Here is a 20,830-nt window from a genome sequence, read left to right as displayed (position 1 = left end):
GGCCTCTATGCAGTCCAATGGCTGAAGAGGCTCTTGGTTGTGGACCAACACTCTGCGGAGGAGCACGGCTGTGCCTCCACCTCAGCGATTGAGCCAGTCAGTCCGATAGCAGACCATGTTGCGTATGTGAAACTCGTCAGTCAGCTTAAGGTGTGTTTCAGCAACAAGGAGAATATCCAGATGGGAGTCACGGGTGAAAGTGTTGAGTACAGTCTTTATCCGTTTGATACCATTGTCATTAAAGATGCAGACTTCGAGATTCCTAGGGGGATGGTATTTGTGTGATGGGCGAACCGGCGTTATAATAAGATCTTGCTGAGCCGTTCAAGCAGGGCGATGACCTTCATGAGCCCATCCTCTGAACGAAGGATTTTTTGAGCCGTTTCGCGAATGATCAGCCTTATGTGGGGCTTCGTGGAAAAGGAGACTACCAGCAGGATTTCTCGCATGTCATCTCGAAAGGATTTATCGGCTTCCGCCGCTGGGGGTATTTCCCGGGCGGGTTGCTGGTGGAGGAGATACCTCTGTGACAGGTTGAGCCACTTCAGTAGGTGGATGTTAAGTTGCTGCTGCTGGTGTTTTTGTTTGGTGATCGTTAGCAGCCGCCACAGGAAACAGACGAGGAGCAAGAGACCGAGCCACATCAGCAAGGTCGGGTGTATGGAACAGTACGAAGGGGACTCCAGTGGTGCATTTGCAGAAAGAGGCTGAACTCCCGTGTCAGAGGAACCTCAGTTTGGCCCCAGATGAGGGGGAAATGTGTGCAGTCTCGCAGGGGTGAAGGCGGCCGATTCGCCCGAGCTTTCTTCCTGGGAGGGGGGGAAGACTTAAGCGCCTTTTGGTACACAGACAGCCCTTCCAGGAGGCCAGGTGGTGGGGGTCATGAGAAATGCCCTGACATGTGGCACAGGTGGGCTTTTCCGAGGCTGGGAGTGGTGCACGTCTTCGACACATGCGGACCAGCACACCTGACACACTGCAATGGCTAGGAGCAGTGTGAAGCAAGCACTGGCACCTATGGCAAACGGAGGGCCTATCGCGGCCTTCATACTATTCAATACACGCTTTAGTGCTCAGAAGATACCGGATTTGGTAGTTCCTTTCAATATCATCCCTACTAGAGAGGGAGACCACATGTGATGGCAAAGGGATTAACCTGCTTGTCTCGGGGTCCCCGTTGCTGTATTTATGGACAAAAGGGTCTGTGAAGTTGAGACGGAGCAGTTCACCCCTGAGATCCACTTCTGTAGCTTCAAGTGGTAAGTCTTTAATGACAATTATTATCTTCTTGTCACCAGGAACTTTGTGAGTGTAGTAATTTATTTCCAGGAATTTGAAGAAGTCATGGACAGCAAAGTAATCTTCTTTGCTATCAAGTAGGTACTGGACATGATCCTTCTGAAAGCCAGCCCGCAACTGGCTACCGATTAGACGTTGTAGCTCAGCATTCAGTTTTAGGTAATTCTTTGGATGGTATATCAGAATTGGTTCCTCCTCCGGTTGTGCAGACGGTGGAGCCTGAGAAGCAGGATCAGGAGATGAACCCACGTCCATCGCATCATCTGGCGCAGCTTCCCCTTGAGAGAGCGCAGCAGATGAGGAACCACCGCCACCATGACGAGCGCGTTTGGAGCTTCTGTGACGCCGTGGCCCGATAGTAGTGAAGTCCTCAGTAGGCCCATCAGTCCGGCTATACGTAGTAGACGCAACAACACTCGGTGGGGCAGCAAATTGGTGAAGTGTTGGTGGAGCTGATGGCGCAGCCTGAGAAGAGAGATCAGCAACGGGACCCACGTCCTTGGCCGAAGAAGGAGCGGCTTACCCTGGAAGGGTGGCATCTGAGCCGGAGCCATCGTGGCTGCAACGAGCATGTGCCGATGAGCCACAGGATGTACGGTGACGGCGTGTTAGGACAGGGGTAATGGCATCAGAAGAACCCTCCAGGTGATGAGAGGAAACGAACGAAGCATCCTCAAAAGGGACGTCTAGGTGGAGGTGAGGTACAGCAGGTGACTGATTCAACTGAGAAGGACAGCCGTCAGGTGAGAGGTCAATCACAAGGCGACAAGGTGGATTGTCAGATGACGACAACGAAGATGAGCGGTCCCGCATAAGGGGGTGCGGGAGAAGCACACTTCGATCGTTGTCAGTGCCGGAGAAGAAAAAAAAAAGTTGTAAGAAAATTGATCAATAGATGGCGCTGTATGTGTCAGAATACGTAAATGAAAACAGCTGTCATGCGCACGGCCCATTAAAGTTGGTATAAAAACGCCGAGTAAACTTCTTTTCCTCCTTCCAGGTCTGCGACGTTCGCCATGAATGACTCAATGAACGATCGCGCTCTGCTTGTAAAGCTGTATTACAAAAATGATGACTGTGCTCATGTCGCTCTGCAGAAGTTCTGGACACTAACAGTTTGAAAAAAGGAGTTGGTCCGATGACTGACCTGGGTCAGGAGAAAATAATTCGGAAACTCGAAAATATGGTTATTGAGGTGTGCAACCTGGCGGAGGCGGGAAACGAATTGATTCGACGTCAGTGGAAGTAGTGGCCACAGCAGTGTGGAAGGAGACGAATGGAGGTGTTCAAACTGTAGTGCACGGATAATTTCCCGAACATTGGATATACACGTTAGCACGGAGCGTAAAATCCTACGAAACATCCTTCTTTCCTATCAATTCAAAATTACCCATGTGCGCTACTTGCTTCCTGTTGACCTGCCACCAAGAGAGACCTTTACTATACTATTTCTTGCTACATGGATGTGGACAATGAATGGCCGTCGAAGATTTTGTGGACAGACGAAGTCCACTTCCATTTGACAGGATGCGTCAATGCACAGAATGGTCGAATATTGGCAACGGAAAATCCACACGCAAGTCAACCAGTACCACTTCATCCTGATAAGGTCACTGTGTAGTTCGAGTTTACGGCATCATTTATCATAAGACCCTACTTCTTCGAAGATACATGTGCTTCCGGTACGGTTACCTGTACCGTCACTCGTAAGCGCTATGAGTGTCTTTTGTGAAACCGCATTATTCCAGCTCTCCAACAGAGTGGATGTGTGGATAGGGTCATTTTTCCGCAAGATGGCGCATCTCCGCACATTGCAAATCCAGTTAAGCATCTACTGAAGTACCATTTCCGAAATGCTAGAATTATCAGCCACCACTTCCCTACAGCCTGGCCGTCCCGATCATCTGATCTTAATCTGTGAGACTTCTAGCTTTGGGGCTATTTGAAAGACGTCGATCAATTATGGAACATACTGTTGCTCGATTTAAATTTATAGCGGAAAATGATGGACAACATATTGAACATATTTGGCGCCAGTCACAATGAAATTAATAATCCGGTTTGATGTTGATTGATGCCTTTTATGGGCTTTTCGGCCTCAGGACAATTAAAAACCGATTTTTCCCAATCAATATGATATGACCCTGCTGTGGTGGATTGGCTTACATAACTAACAGTATCACACCTGTACAACCATGCACACTGAATAGTAAAGTTTGTTTATCGTGAAACGTACATCTTAGGCATTGTTGTATAACTCATTTGTCATTTGTAGTCGACCAGTGTCAAATCATGATGCTTACAGCTCCATCTATTGCTATATTTTGTAACTAGTCATTTTTCTTCTGCTCTACGTTTTCCCCCTTCTCCGATAACATTCCTTTGCAATTTGACGTCAGTCTGACTAGTGGTGTTATTCCTGCAGCCGTGGGAAAGATCAACTTTAATTATAATCACCCTGTAGCACATCTCAGGAGACTTGGCAGCGAACAAAAGCACAGTGAATCTTTGGGCGAGATGTCCGCCATTATCGCAAGAAGGTCACGGAAACCTGTTTTATACCCCGCTCACCGGCACGCCACTCACGGCTGTGACTCCTGCAACGTTGGAACGTGCGTACATTCTCATTCGAGATGATCGACGGGTAGCAATCAAAAGCCTCGCTCCGCAACTGGACGTGTCTGTTGTTTGTGCTCGTCCGCCTGTTGGGGTATTAAAACACGAGTGCCTGCAGGGTTGCTCGCCGCCTAACAGAAGATCATAAAGAGCAGCGAAGGACCATCTGCGTGGAAATGATTGGGCGTTACGAGGCTGATCGTAGCAATTTCCAGTCGAACATTGCCATAGACGATGAAAGACGAGTTCATCATTTCTAACCGGAAATGAAACGGCAATCCATCGAGTTGCTTCCCACCACCTCTCCTCAGAAGAAAAATTTCAAAGCCACACCCTCAGGCAGTAAGGCCATGACGACGGTTTTCTGGGACTCTGAATGTGTTCTGAGTGATGCTCTCTCTCATGGTGCAGCGATCAAGTCTGAAGTGTATTGTAGTACCCAAAGGAAAATGAAGAAATGACTTCAGCGCGTTCGTCGCCACAAAAAAGGAATCAAATTCTTCCTTCTTCATGACTACGCAAGGCCTCACAAAAGTCTGCGTACCCTAGAGGGGTTAACCAAACCTCACCCCAGATATCTCGTGCCTTCCAACATCCATATATTGTGCTCAATGGGGGATGCACTCATTGAGAAGCTCTGCTTGGCTGACAGAGATGTTATTGACGCATTCAGACATTGTCACCGACATCGACCGGTAGCGTAATATTCCATGTGGGCATGTAGGTCTTCCAAGTAAGGTGGCGAAAGGCCGTCGCATCGAACAGAAGTTTTCAAAAATGTTGTTTGGTAGCCAGAAGTGAGGGAAATAATATGTTGTTGTTGTTGTTGTTGTGGACTTCAGTCTTGAGACTGGTTTGATGTAACTCTCCATGCTACTCTATCCTGTGCTAGCTTCTTCGTCTCCCAGTACCTACTGCAACCCATATCCTTTTGAATCTCCTTAGTGTATTCATCTCTTGGTCTCCCTCTACAATTTTTACCCTCCACACGTCCCTCCAATACTTAATTGGTGATCCCTTGATGCTTCAGAACATGTCCTACCAACAGATACCTTCTTGTAGCCATTTGTACCACAAACTACTCTTCTCCCCAGTTCAATTCAATGCTTCGTCATTAGTTATGTGATCTACTCATCTAATCTTCAGCATTCTTCTGTAGCACCACATTTCGAAAGCTTCTATTCTCTTCTTGTCCAAACTATCTATCGTCCATGTTTCACTTCCATACATGGCTACTCCATCCAAATACTTTCAGAAACGGCTTCCTGACATTTAAGTCTATACTGGATGTTACCAAATTTTTCTTTTTCAAAAACTCTTTCCTTACCATTGCCAGTCTACATTTCATATCCTCTCTACTTCGACCGTTATCAGTTACTTTGCTCCCCAAATAGCAAAACTCTTATACTACTTTAAATGTCTCATTGTCTAATCTAATTCTCTCAGCATCACCCGACTTAATTCAACTACATTTCATTATCCTCGTTTTGCTTTTGTTTATGTTCATCTTATATCATCCTTTTAAGACACTATCCTTTCCTTTCAACTGCTCTTCTAAGTCCTTTGCTGTCTCTGACAGAATTACAGTGTCATCAGTGAACCTCTAAGGTTTTATTTCTCCTCCATGGATTTCAATTCCGACTCCGAACTTTTCTTTTCTTTCGTTTACTGCTTGCTCAATATACAGATTGAATAACATCGGGGAGAGGCTACAACCTCGTCTCACTCACTTCCCAACTACTGCTTCTCTTTCGTGTCCATCTGGTTTCTGTACAAACTATAAATAGCCTTTCGCTCTCTGTATTTTACCCCTGCCACCTTTAGAATTTGAAAGAGAGTATTCGAGTCAACATTATCAAGAGTTTTCTCTAATTCTAAAAAATGCTAGAAACGTAGGAAATAATATAGTGTATTGAAATTCTGAATAAAACAAACTGCTTTCAGGGCGAAATTTTTTTTTAGCATTACTTGTTGAACGGCTGCAGACCCAACAAGAGTGTCATTTTCAACCTTTTGCCCCGCTTGTTGTCCATGAATGAGAAGGGATTGCGGCTTACCTGTCTGTTACAATACGTCGTGTCTGTCGTAAAACGTATGGTAGCTTTCAGAGTACAAAAGATTCATACAGGCGTACGAGCTTACGTATCGATTACAGTATGTAAAGTCTACCGTGGGACACCTTCCGGAAACACAGGTACATACATATGACCCCCTGTTTCAAAATGAAATACGAAATGTACACCGAGCGATACGCCTTGGTGATGAAGAATTTGAGGCTTAACGGATGAAGGAGTACCCTTTCAGCCGTATGCGACTGTAGAGTTTCCGGACACGTCGCCGTCAGCGAGATGGATGGTGACGTGGCGAGCTGGACGCAGTCAGCGACGCGCGTCGGACTTCTAAGAAGCCGCCCGGACGACACCAGACGTGAGGCGGCGACGTGGCGCGTGCTGCTTGCGTGCGGCGACTGCCACTCAGCGCGGGGACCAGAAGGCCGTGACTGCGGGAGCGGACTGCAGTCTTCAAAAGCCTACTGGTGGGCTCCAGCAGCACAAGCGGTAACCATTCTAACAACCCTACCACAACAAAGGTCAGCATTTAATAACGATTGTGGTGGTCCTCACGCTGCTAAATACTGCATTTTCGGGCAACAACAGTCATTTTATGTGGCAGGTGTCATTAGAGCACAGTTAATAGCCATTTCATGTAATAATCAAAAAACTAGGCACTCCTCTTTTTGTGTTTCGCACGCTGGTCTCGTCGTAAAATCATGGCTCAATTGTTGAAAATCTAGGTGGGTATGATTCCAAGCTCAGTTCCAAAGATGCCTAGGTTTTTGTTCTGCTTTATTCAAAAGTTTTGTGGATGGGCTTCACAAAATATTCTTGGAGATTACACTTTTGTTGAAAACATCTTCCTCACATTTTATAAGCCAACTATAATATGCGTCTCCAACATGACGTCCAAGGCTTGACTTTCTCAAGGTCCATATCTTTAACAACTCAACAACTAACTAATAATCGCTTACGCGCCCAAAAATTCGGGTTACGAGTACATCAAAGATCATAGTGACAAAAGAAAGAATACACGTAAGAATAATATCATTGCAATATAAACATATCGATATCAAAAGTGAAATCAAATCTGAATGTTGTCTCAGAAATATGTTAAGTAGGTAACAGAAATACAGTAGAATATTACTGGTATCGAGAGGTTCAGATGAGGTGCCGTAATGGTTACGTAATTAAAGTACCATTACCCCATCTTCTGTACATATTATAGACAAAGGTTTCCCCTCGGAATTTTTTGTCTGTATGCTCAGGCCACCCTCAGGAATCAATGTTGGGATTTCGATAAGGTACTTATTAATACGCGACCGGAAAAAGAATTCGTACACGCATTTATTGTTGAAACAGTACAGATGGAGTAGGTGAAATAATTATGTTTATAGATCAGAAACACAGGCAGTTCAGAGGTACCACGTATCGACACATGCTGAAACACCCATATTAGTATCTGCTGTAGTCACCACGGAGGACAATGCAAGCACTCACTACGGCAACCGGTCGATCGTATAAGATGGCGAATTCCGTCCTGGGATACGTTCTACATCTACATCTACATTTATACTCCGCAAGCCACCCAACGGTGTGTGGCAAAGGGCACTTTACGCGCCACTGTCATTACCTCCGTTTTCTGTTCCGGTTGCGTATGGTTCGCGGGAAGAACGACTGTCGAAAAGGCTCCGTGCGCGATCGAATCTCTCTAATTTTACATTCGTGATCTCCTCGGGAGGTATAAGTAGGGGGAAACAATATATTCGATAGCTCATCCAGAAACGCACCATCTCGAAACCTGGCGAGCAAGCTACACCGCGATACGGAGCGCCTCTCTTGCAGAATGTGCCACTTGAGTTTACTAAACATCTCCGTAACGCTATCACCGTTACCAAATAATCCTGTGGCGAAACGCGCCGCTCTTCTTTGTATCTTCTCTATCTCCTCCGTCAACCCGATCTACATCTACATCTACATTCATACTCCGCAAGCCACCCAACGGTGTGTGGCGGAGGGCACTTTACGTGCCAATGTCATTGCCTCCCTTTTCTGTTCCAGTCGCGTATGGTTCGCGGGATGAACGACTGTCTGAAAGCCTCCGTGCGCTCTCGAATCTCCCTAATTTTACATTCGTGATCTCCACGGTAGGTATAAGTAGGGGGAAGCAGTATATTCGATACCTCATCCAGAAACGCACCCTCTCGAAACCTGGTGAGCAAGCTACACCGCGATGCAGAGCGCCTCTCTTGCAGAGTCTGCCACTTGAGTTTGCTAAACATCTCCATAACGCTATCAAGGTTACCAAATAATCCTGTCACGTAACGCGCCGCTCTTCTTTGGATGTCTTCTATCTACTCCGTCAACCCGATCTGGTACGGATCCCACACTGATGAGCAATACTCATGTATAGGTCGAACGAGTGTTTTGTAAGCCACCTCCTTTGTTGTTGGAATTCATTTTCTATGGGCTCTCCCAATGAATCTCAACCTGGTACCCGCCTTACCAATAATTAATTTTATATGATCATTCCATCTGAAATCGTTCCGCACGCATACTTCCAGATATTTAACAGTGTTTGTTCCGCTATCATATAATCATACAATAAAGGATCCTTCTTTCTATGTATTCGCTGTACATTAGATTTGTCCATGTTAAGGGTCAGTTGCCACTCCCTACACCAAGTGCCTATCCGCTGTAGATCTTCCTGCATTTCGCTACAATTTTCTAATGCTGCAACTTCTCTGTATACTACAGCATCATCCGCGAAAAGCCGCATGCAACTTCCGGCGCTATCCACTAGGTCATTTATATATATTGTGAAAAGCAATGGTCCATTACACTCCCCTGTGGCACGCCAGAGGTTACTTTAACGTCTGTAGACGTCTCTCCATTGATGACAACATGCTGTATTCTGTTTGCTAAAAACTCTTCAATCTAGCCACACAGCTGGTCTGATATTCCGTAGGCTCTTACTTTGTTTATCAGGCGACAGTGCGGAACTGTATCGAAGGCCTTCCGGAAGTAAAGGAAAATAGCGTCTACCTGGGAGCCTGTATCTAATATTTTCTGGGTCTCATGAACAAATAAAGCGAGTTGGGTTTCACACGATCGCAGTTTCCGGAATCCATGTTGATTATACAGAGTAGATTCTGGGTTTCCAAAAACGACATGATATTCGAGCAAAAAACATGTTCTAAAATTCTACAACAGATCGACGTCAGAGATATAGGTCTATAGTTTTGCGCATCTGCTCGACGAACCTTCTTGAAGACTGGGACTACCTGTGCTCTTTTCCAATCATTTGGAACCTTCGGTTCCTCTAGAGACTTGCGGTACACGGCTGTTAGAAGGGGGGCAAGTTCTTTCGCGAACTCTGTGTAGAAACGAATTGGTATCCCGACAAGTCCAGTAGACTTTCCTCTGTTGAGTGATTCCAGTTGCTTTTCTACTCCTTCGAGACTTATTTCGATGCTAGCCATTTTTTCGTTTGTGCGAGGATTTAGAGAAGGAACTGCAGTGCGGTCTTCCTCTGTGAAACATCTTTGGTAAAAGGTGTTTAGTGTTTCAGCTTTACATGTGTCATCCTCTGTTTCAATGCAATCATCATCCCGGAGTGTCTGGATCTGCTGTTTCGAGCCACTTACTGATTTAACGTAAGTCCAGAACTTCCTAGGATTTTCTATCAAGTCGCTACATAGAATTTTTCTTTCGAATTCACTGAACGCTTCACGCATAGCCCTCCTTACGCTAACTTTGACATCGTTTAGGTTCTGTTTGTCTGAGAGGTTTTGGCTGCGTTTAAACTTTGAGTGAAGCTCTCTTTTCTTTCGCAGTAGTTTCCTAACTTTGTTGTTGAACCACGGTGGGTTTTTCCCGTCCCTCACAGTTTTAGTCGGCACGTAATTGTCTAAAACGCATTTTACAATTGCCTTAAACTTTTTCCATAAACACTCAACATTGTCAGTGCTGGAACAGGAATTTTCGTTCTGATCTGTTAGGTAGTCTGAAATCTGCCTTCTATTACTCTTGCCGAACAGATAAACCTTCCTCCCCTTTTTCATATTCCTATTAACTTCTATATTCAGGGATGCTGTAGCCGCCTTATGATCACTGATTCCCTGTTCTGCACTTACAGAGTCGAATAGTTCGGATCTGTTTGTTATCAGTAGGTCCAAGATGTTATCACCACGAGTCGGTTCTCTGTTTAATTGCTCGAGGTAATTTTCGGATAGTGCACTCAGTATAATGTCACTCGAAGCTCTGTCCCTACCACCTGTCCTAAACATCTGAGTATCCCAGTCTATATCTGGTAAATTGAAATCTCCACCTAAGACCATAACATGCTGCGAAAATTTATGTGAAATGTATTCCAAATTTTCTCTCAGTTGTTCTGCCACTAATGCTGCTGAATCGGGAGGTCGGTAAAAGGAGCCAATTATTAACCTATCTCGGTTGTTGAGTGTAACCTCCACCCATAATATTTCACAGGAACTATCCACTTCTACTTCACTACAGGGTAAACTACTACTAACAGCGACAAACACGCCACCACCGGTTGCATGCAGTCTATCCTTTCTAAACACCGTCTGTGCCTTGGTAAAAATTTCGGCTGAATTTATCTCTGGCTTCAGCCAGCTTTCTGTACCTATAACTATTTCAGCTTCGATGCTTTCTCGGAAGGCCACAATTTCACTCGTTTCAAAGTCGCTCTGTTGGCTGTAGGAAGCATGGCGTTCTTACCTACCTGCTTCACTCGTTTGCACCACACTGAGCGTCTGGCTGTGAATATTACCTATTGAAGGTAGGCACGGACTTTCCTCTGATATCTTTCCCATTACGCTGTGTGTTGGCGGACGACATTGAAACAGTCATGAGCACCGAAAGGTGGCTGGCTTCTCTCTCACTTTAACTGCTCTGTTTGTCAGATTAATATTCATATTTAAGGTCACGATCTCTGCATTCCCCAATATTACATTTGATATGTGTCGCTATGACCCTTTGACAAGAGGAAATTGTGAGCAGAATTTTCTTGTAACTGCATACATAGCCTGCACAGGATTTGTGCCTTAGGGGCTGCAGTCGAGGCGACAGAGAATAGGGAATAGGGAGACAGTTGGATTGTGGGCCATAAATGCTGTGTCCAATGACCTCGTTGTGGGAGTGATTGGGGGAAGCAGCGCTCTGTTAATTATGAATGCAGAGACATCGGCCCATGGCACCCCACTCTGCGCACTTAGGATCGGAAAGGCGGGCACTGGCTCGCAAACATTTTATATGGGCAGGCGACAGTCTGTCGCGGAGGCTGCCAGAGGACTGCAAGTGGGTAGAAGAAGTCATTTAAGAGATACTGGTGTAATCTGAGCTGTTGTGCAATCAGCGGGTCGATCATAAAATTATAAGCATTGTCATGTTCGAAGCTAGGACGATACGATCAGATTGGCTGGTGCATGTATTTACTGGAGGCAAGACGTAGTTACACAGACACCAGGAAGTTGCCAGGTTGCCTTAGCGAGAGGAAAAGAACATGTATTTCGCAGACACGACTGTCTGGGAAGCTTATCAGCCTTCTTTCAGAAACTGGAAACTGTCGATCAGGAAAGATTAGGTCTCTTAGCAAATGAGGGACTTTGGCCCTGTATATGTAGACGTTTCTTCTCAAAGCATAGCCATGCTTACCGTAAGAACGACGCCTCCATAGTCTAAAATCCTCTTTTTTCAGGCAAGAGAGACTTCGAGTCTCCCTGCTCCCGTCAGGATATTGTGGGAATCCCAGCGCTGTTTCTTTATTGGCTACCTGCCCAGCAGAAAACAGTCAAGAGGTGAGATTCAACGAGTGAAGGATAGTTCGACTGTTTTGTACAACTGCTCCTGTACGAGACTTGGTGGTAAGTTATTGTAATTCCTTAGAACTTCATCTTCTGGTCCTCCTCTGGTAGAGAACTTCAGCTCGTTTTTCGGTGTGTGAGACTTGTGGTATGCAACTACTTGTGAACTAAGAGCCAGTGGCAGTTTCCAACTGTACCGACTGTGGAACTGCATATCATCTCGGACAAATCGTGTGTCACGAGGGTGAACCTTTTCGTCCTGAGTCGGCCATCTGATGTTTGACAATTCCAGCACGCGCCGTCGTACCTGTGAGTCACACTTGTGAGGCAGACCAGCGAACGAGTGCACCTCAAACTGAAACCTGCCGGCATTTCAGGTAGGGAAGTTTCCCACGTTCTAGTTATCAGAACGACACTCTGAGTAGTTAGCAAGTTTTTTCGGACGCTTCAGAACATTGCAGGTGTCGCCTCGCTCCTCCCCTCGCCCACAGCATTCCGTTTTCTGCTGCAGCCTGAATCAGGGTGAAAGGGTAAATTACTGCTGCACCAGTCTAGGGTTGTTAAATGATATTCACAGCTCCCTGTTCTCCCTGAACCGTAGTATGTGATTGACCTGATCATAGTTGATACCATTTGAATAGAATTGACCTCGCACGTGAATTCATGCAAACGAAGCCTGACTGCATTGTAAAAGGGTTTAATTCAGGAGAGAGCTTGTACAATTTCCATCCCAATGAATGATTTGACAATCAAGCACCATTCCTCTCCTATTTTATGTCTGTCTTTTTTGTAATATTTATCAGCTCGATTGTAGTTATAAAAGGATGAATAAAAACTTGGCATTATTTTTGTAAACTTAAATACGTCACTATTCTCATTTCTATTCGCCGAAACATTCGCTGATTTATTTTATTCGGTTGATAGATTGATACAGCAGCACTTCAGAATGCAATCCTAGTAAATTAATTAATATGATAAAGAATTTGAGTTCTGAGAGTGACCATCGGAAAGGGCAAAGAAAGTACCATGTGTAAATTCACTAATTAAGGGTGTAGCTCACGATTTCAAGATTGTTGGAAAGATATATGCGATGTTAGTAACATATAGCATCACTTGGACATATCTTTATGACAAAGCAAGGGACCACTTGCAGTACTTCTGCCATCCCCAGGTAGGAGGAGCCGTCATCGGATCGAAATGGATGTCGTCTTTCCATTTGTAGTAATTTGTAGATTCGTAGACTAACTTATTCACATGGAAGGTTTGTGAATATAATTTACCAATGTTATTCCAGGAAGCAGAGTGGTGGAATGGATACCATTTGTGTGGCTCATTTAGATTTGGTGGTTGGAAGAAGACGAAGTGATATATCATCTTCGTAGTTGAGAGCGTTGTTGAAACTCGTTCTTGTTCGGAAAACATAAGACATATTTATGTTTCTGTGACAATGGTGGGATATTTTCGAATGAAATTAAATAAAATTACCATGAGCCATGTCCGTAAACAGCAGCGTAATAAGTCAGCTGACATTTGCATGCTTTTCTAAGGGCGTAAGTAAATTGAATGCAATAAGTTTTAATGTATGTAATCACATATTTTATTGGAGGAATCATATTCCTGGAAATGTGGACACAATACTTTTAGTTTAACGTAAACTGTGATATTTTAAGCCAACTTCGTCCATTTCTGTGTCGGCTGTTGCAAATATGAGCCGACCTAAGTAAGAGCATCATTCAGTAAAAAAAAAACAGGTTTTTTAAGAGTCTATTACGACAATCGAATAAAACACATTAAATTTTCAGTGTAATCTCCCCAAAGTTTTGTGTACTTATTCCAGCCCTCGGTGAGCTTCTCAGTCCTACGTGCAAAGACTTCTTGGGGGCGAATATATAACAAGCTATGCACTGCTCACCGAACTTTCTTATCAGCATCGAGCCTACTGTCCCTAAGGGCTTCTTTCAGTAGATTAAAAATGAGACAGTGAGGTCCTAGATCCGGGGAATACGGAGGAGGGGGAACGGAGTGTTGGGGACTTCGGGTCTCCCTGCACACGTCAAAGAGCTTCTTTTTTTATGTCAGTAATTTAGAACCATCTTGCACGCACTTTCATCAACGTTAGTACGTGACGAACAATACTTTGGGCTGATCCGACGCTAATATCCATCGTTGATGCAATATTATTCACCGTAATATGACAGTTTCCCTGTATCAGATTATCAACCCTCTGTATGCCTTTTTTTTTCTTGACTGCAATAACAGAGCTTGGCGGTGCAACACTTTCTCCACTCAGTTTGAACGTATCTACCCACCTGTACAGTTGCATTCGTCTCAAGCATGATTCACCATGTTGGACTGCCATACGACGGTGAATTTCGATTGGTTTCAATCCTTTGACTAATAGAAACCTAGTGACACACCTATGCTCCACTTTCGTGCAAACCTTCAAAGGTGCCGCCAAATTGTTTGACTGATTCCCACCATTCCGTTTGTGACGCAGGTTTGCAAGCCCCATCTGACAATAGTTCTAGGACACCACAAAAAAATCACAGACTAGCTCTAAGTTTTGTATTTTTGTATAACTATTCCGGTTGTTCATTCAATTGACCTTGAATAACCTGATATGTTGAGGCTTTCTTAGCCTAGTTACAAAGAGATGTCGACAAAGTTGTTGACTTTACACATGCACTGGGCTTTCATACATTTTGTCTGAGATCTCTTGTTCCAGAACATATTCGCATACCCCCAGTTCTGAGCGAGGCTTTCGGGTTGTAAGGTAAACACAGGAGCTATAAATAAATAAAGTATTCCCAATTTGAGTTGCCTCGTCCTCATCACCATCTCGGTTGGTACTTGGCTGAAAATTACCCGGTTGCACTTCCTGGAAAGTGAAAAATGAATAAGAAGCCTCGTTGTAGCTGAGCTGATACCTGTTCTTATATTGCTCTCTCCACTCCAGAGCACGTTGTAAAGTACATATAGGTAAATACAGTGTATGCATGGAAATTTCCAGGACCGCATACGGAGCTCCACTATTTCACTCATTATCCATTGCATGTAGTGCCCATCTTGCGAGAAAATTATAATTATTTCCGAATAATGCTTTGTTTCTCTTGGTGACGCTGTGTTCCACGACAGCCAGCTGTCAGTTAAACTGCCTTAGTTTTACATTTCCGTAGTGTTCCTGGAAGAATTCGATATCAATCGGAATACTTGGCCACTGAATACGCTTAGGCCCAGTTCATACAATATGATGCGTAGCATTTCTTGTTTTTGGGCAGTGACTGAAAGACTGATTTACCCAGCTTCACTCGTGCGATCATACAGGAATTACCTCAAGGAAGAGAGCGAGTGCTGTCTTTTATTTTATTTTTCTTTAATCCTCTTGAATTTCGGTTTGTATCTAGCATCCAGGACTATTAGATTTTGTAAGACATACTCACTGGTGACGAAAATTTAAGCAACCAACCGTTGTTTCTGCGTCTTGTGTCTAATTAACCATATAATCGTACGAACTGTCAACCGATGTCCGTATAATCGTCTTCTGCACGGAAAATGGCATGCCGGTCAACGGACAACCATGTCAACGATGACGTCAGGGCAACTATCATACGGGATAGTGTTTTCCAGGTAGTCCCACAGTCGGCGTGTGTGCAGTCATCGACGGTGCAGTATGTCACAAAAGAGACGCCTACCAGAATCTCTGCAGTAGGGGGACAGTGGAAAATTAATGAGGCCCGATGGCTTAATATGAACCGTTCTGTTGTATCTCCGACGTGACAACAATTTATAGAGACTGAAATAGTATCTCAAAGACCCGAGCAGGGCCGACCACATGTTATAACAGAACGAGAGGATGTAAGAGCACGATGCTTTTACCGTAGCACTGCACGGCAACTGACATCTGACCTCGCAGCATCCATTGAACTTGTTGCAACGAGAAAAATGTTGTCCAGAAGGCTTTGGCGGAGTGGCCTTTGTAAATGGAGACCAGCTGTTTGTAGACCTCTGACACGTCTTCACAGAAGGGAGCGCCTACAGTAGGGTTGTCAACATGCCACCTGGGTGGTCGAACAGCCACTCAGTGTTGTTTTCACAGATGAGTCTCGATTTGGTCTGAAGAGTGATTCTCGACGCATTCGCATCGGGAGGGAACGTGGAACACGATTTCGGGACCCACACATTATGGAAAGAGATTGACATCAAGAACGAGCCCTAGTACTGCGGACAGGTATTTTTTAACCACACGAACACCTCTTCATGACAGTGTATGGGTGAATCAGCCACATATGTGGCTGTTGCGAGGTTGTGCGGGTCCAGACTCCGTACTGATGGACGATAACGATCGACCTCACAGAGCAAGAGCCACAGATGTTTTCTTGGTGACGGAAGATTTGAACGCATGGCTTGGCCTGCTCGCTTTCCCGATTTGAATCTCTTAGTGCATGGCTCGAGTGCACTACGAAGACGGGTTGCATCACTTCAGTATCGACCAACCACTCTCCGAGACTTGCGTGCAGCTCTCAGGGGAGAATGGATGTTATTGCCTAATAATGAGACTGATCCCTCGCGTTATCAGGATTATATTCGTGCCAGATGTGGTCACCCCCCCACCCCCCCATACTGAGCACATTACCCAGTTGTCGGAATGTGTGTGCAGATCCGTTAAACTGGAAAAAACGAAGAACATTTTTATCTACCGTTATGCAAATTTCACCGGCCGGTGTGGCCGAGCGGTTCTAGGCGCTTCAATGTAGAACCGCGCGACCGCTACGGTCGCAGGTTCGCGTCCTGCCTCGGTTGTCGATGTGTGTGATGTCCTTAGGTTAGTTAGGTTTAAGTAGTTCTAAGTTCAAGGGGACTGATGACCTCAGATATTAAGTCCCATATTGCTCAGAGCCAAGCAACTTTCAGCTCCTTACGTTCTATATTCATTACTTTGCTTTTACTTTACTATCACCCGTTTATACTGTTTTGTGACAAAATAAATACAACCTTGCAAAATTTTCTTTTGTTGCCTTAATTTAGGACACCTTTCGTGTCTACATAACAATATCCTGGGCATTAAGTGACGACCCCCTTTCCCGAGTCTGCATTCAGTTCACAACGTGAGAGAGACTTCAGATTCAGAAATCATAGTAAAGAAACTAAATAATAATCGCGAGGCGCAATGTAAAAGAGAAGCCATCAGAAAGTTTTGGGGTTTTCTTATCGGATGGATCCACACCCACATGTTACTAACACATCCTGACCCCGTCTTTCAAAAACCGTTGTTCGAACTGTTCCAGGGTGTTTAGTTTCAAAGAACAAATCAGAGTTTTACTTGAGGCCCCACATAAAAGTATGCATTGAGATGAAGTTATCCTATCTCAATTTAAATTCATTAGATTCTCGATACTGCTCCATATCTGTTATTACGCGCAATTTTTGAAAAACACATCCAGCATCAACATGTATAAAAGGAGTGAGTGTACGTAGATGCCCAGAAATGCCGTCCATTAAGAGTGTTTGGGGCGCCCACACAATTCTCCTGTTAATTTGGTCATAAGCAGCAATTAATTGTGTAATCCTTTTACATCGTTCCTTCGTCCGTAAACAGAGTATTCTCTGTTACATATTTATCCAGAACGTCATATGGCATTCTCTGTTGATGCAAATGATAACTTCTTTCTTGGTAGCCAAATTTAAGTTTTACCTCTAATGTTGTAGTGGAGTGCTTATGTGTGACAAGATACTTGCTATCAATGCTAAAAGATCTGGTAATGGGGTAAGCAGAACGCATCATGAAGAGTAAGAAAAAAGTTATTTGCAGACCAAGGTAAGTGTATAATCAATGGTACCAACATAGTTGCATATCTCCTAAAAGACTTCTTGTCCAAAGTTACGATTCTTGATTGAGCTTTGTGGTTACCTACGCCAAGCGGATTAAACAAAGATATCTAACACATTTAAACTACCAAACGAAGTTCCCAGGTGTATCAGTGAGGAGTACCAAGTTCTTTCCTCAGTGCAGAATCTGCATATGATTACGGTGACGACTTATAAGATACAGGCGATTCCATACAGATAGAGAGCTTCCCGGAATCGCCATTAAAAAGATCTCTTTACTTTGTTGGCCGCATTCATAGATTTACTGTAGCTTAAGCTGGTGATTCATTTCCTCCATTTATTGCTGAGGTCTAGACGAAAATATATGAAACGATGATTGGCAAAAAGACATCGTAACAGCTCTAATTTTTCAGATTTCGTCATCGTGGTCGATTTGTGGGAATTGTCGGAATCAATAGTACATTGTTAGTAGAGTGTACCAGCGTCCACCACTGGAATATTTGTGAACTCCGTAACGCTCTGACGTATGCTAAGCAAACCCGTCACGGGAAGTGGCGCTGTTCTTTGTATCTTCGGTCTCTACTCTTCTAATTCTATTTGGTTGGGTCTCTGTAGAACAATAACTAAAAACAGATAGAATTAGTGTTTTGTGGGATTTTCGTAGATGGATTACATTTCCCCAGGTTTCTCAATCTCAGTCTGACATCCACACATCTAGTGTATCTACACTCATGGAAATGGTAAAAAGAACACATTGACACCGGTGTGTCAGACCCACCATACTTACTCCGGACACTGCGAGAGGGCTGTACAAGAAATGATAACACGCACGGCACAGCGGACACACCAGGAACCGCGGTGTTGGCCGTCGAATGGCGCTAGCTGCTCAGCATTTGTACACCGCCGCCGTCACTGTCAGCCAGTTTGCCGTGGCATACGGAGCTCCATCGCAGTCTTTAACACTGGTAGCATGCCGTGACAGCGTGGACGTGAACCGTATGTGCAGTCGACGGACTTTGAGCGAGGGCGTATAGTGGGCATGCGGGAGGCCGGGTGGACGTACCGCCGAATTGCTCAACACGTGGGGCGTGAGGTCTCCACAGTACATCGATGTTGTTGCCAGTGGTCGGCGGAAGGTGCAGGTGCCCATCGACCTGGGACCGGACCGCAGCGATCCACGGATGAACGACAAGACCGTAGGATCCTACTCAGTGCCGTAGGGGACCGCACCGCCACTTATTAGGGACACTGTTGCTCCTGGGGTATCGGCGAGGACCATTCGCAACCGTCTCCATGAAGCTGGGCTACGGTCCCGCACACCGTTAGGCCGTCTTCCGCTCACGCCCCAACATCGTGCAGCCCGCTTCCAGTGGTGTCGCGACAGGCGTGAATGGAGGGACGAATGGAGACGTGTCGTCTTCAGCGATGACAGTCGCTTCTGCCTTGGTGCCAATGATGGTCGTATGCGTGTTTGGCGCCGTGCAGGTGAGCGCCACAATCAGGACTGCATACGACCGAGGCACACAGGGCCAACACCCGGCATCATGGTGTGGGGAGCGATCTCCTACACTGGCCGTACACCTCTGGTGATCGTCGAGGGGACACTTAAAAGTGCACTGTACATCCAAACCGTTATCGAACCCATCGTTCTACCATTCCTAGACCGGCAAGGGAACTTGCTGTTCCAACAGGACAATGCACGTCCGCATGTATCCCGTGCCACACAACGTGCTCTAGAAGGTGTATGTCAACTACCCTGGCCAGCAAGATCTCCGGATCTGTCCCCCATTGAGCATGTTTGGGACTGGATGAAGCGTCGTCTCATGCGGTCTGCACGTCCAGCACGAACGCAGGTGCAACTAAGGCGCCAGGTGGAAATGGCATGGCAAGCCGTTCCACAGGAGTACATCCAGCATCTCTACGATCGTCTCCATGGGAGAATAGCAGCCTACATTGCTGCGAAAGGTGGATATACACTTTACTAGTGCCGACATTGTGCATGCTCTGTTGCCTGTGTCTATGTGCCTGTGGTTCTGTCAGTGTGATCATGTGATGTATCTGACCCCAGGAATGTGTCAATAAAGTTTCCCCTTCCTGGGACAATGAATTCACGGTGTTCTTTTTTCAATTTCCAGGAGTGTACAACTAGTTTTACACAGTCGCGCTAGGTCACTCCGTCGGATACTCCCGTATATTTTTAGATCGTTTCCATTTTCATTAATTTACTGGCCATAGTGTAGTGAAATCGTAAGGGATTTTTCTTCCAGTTTATGGGGAAATCCTTACATTTATTAAGATTTAACTGCCAGTTCACGAACCAGTTGTCAGTTCTCAGCAGAACGTCACGCATTTCATTATAGTTTTCTTAAGTTGCAACTTTACTACACAGAAGTATTATCCGCAGTGTCCCAGAGCTTCCGTTGTTATCAACAAAATCATTTGCATTTATCATTAAAAATATAGCTCCCCAAATCTCGGAATTATTAATTGGTTGAAAATAGCTAGTACAGAATTCCCAGGGATTAGTTACTGGCTCTCCGTATTGGAGAGAAAATTTACAGCCATCAAAGGATTTATTTGATCTCTTGGTCTCCACCCTGTGAGTTATTACTCACACGGTGTGCCAATTAATTAGGAGTCTGAGTCAAGTGGGCAGGTGGTTTAACACTGAAAAAACAGGTTGAAGGTCAGTAATGAGATGTATTGTGTCAGAATTGACAAGTACTCAGCCGGTATTAGCTTCCACAGCAGTTCTAATACTGCTTACATACAAGGCAGGCATTAATATAGATACCAAACAATGAACACTGGAATCAATATGTTAAATTGCAAAATGTCTTTATGGCCACCTATACTACTTACGTGCTGTAAAGAGTCGTATGATTGCGAGAAACCTAACATACTAAGGAGAGAGAGAGAGAGAGAGAGAGAGAGAGAGAGAGAGAGAGAGAGAGGACTTCTTACCACAAGGCTGAGCCCATAACTGGTTAACTGTCGCGGTAACAAAAGAGAAAGCTCGTGGTGACTTCTTATCACTTTGCTGAAGACGTTATCTCATGGCAACAGGGCGACATAATCGCACATGAAAAGTAAAAACGGTGACACATGTACCTGAGTAACGTTACTGCCAGGGGGCAGCAAAATAGCATTAAGTGGTAAGATGCCAGACAATGGAAACCATAACTTGCACAAAAATTTTGATAGGTT

Source organism: Schistocerca gregaria, chromosome 2 (genome assembly GCF_023897955.1).
Source record: "Schistocerca gregaria isolate iqSchGreg1 chromosome 2, iqSchGreg1.2, whole genome shotgun sequence".
In the NCBI taxonomy this organism is placed as follows: domain Eukaryota; kingdom Metazoa; phylum Arthropoda; class Insecta; order Orthoptera; family Acrididae; genus Schistocerca; species Schistocerca gregaria.
The sequence above is the reverse complement of the archived record's forward strand: the minus strand, read 5'-3'. Positions refer to the sequence as shown.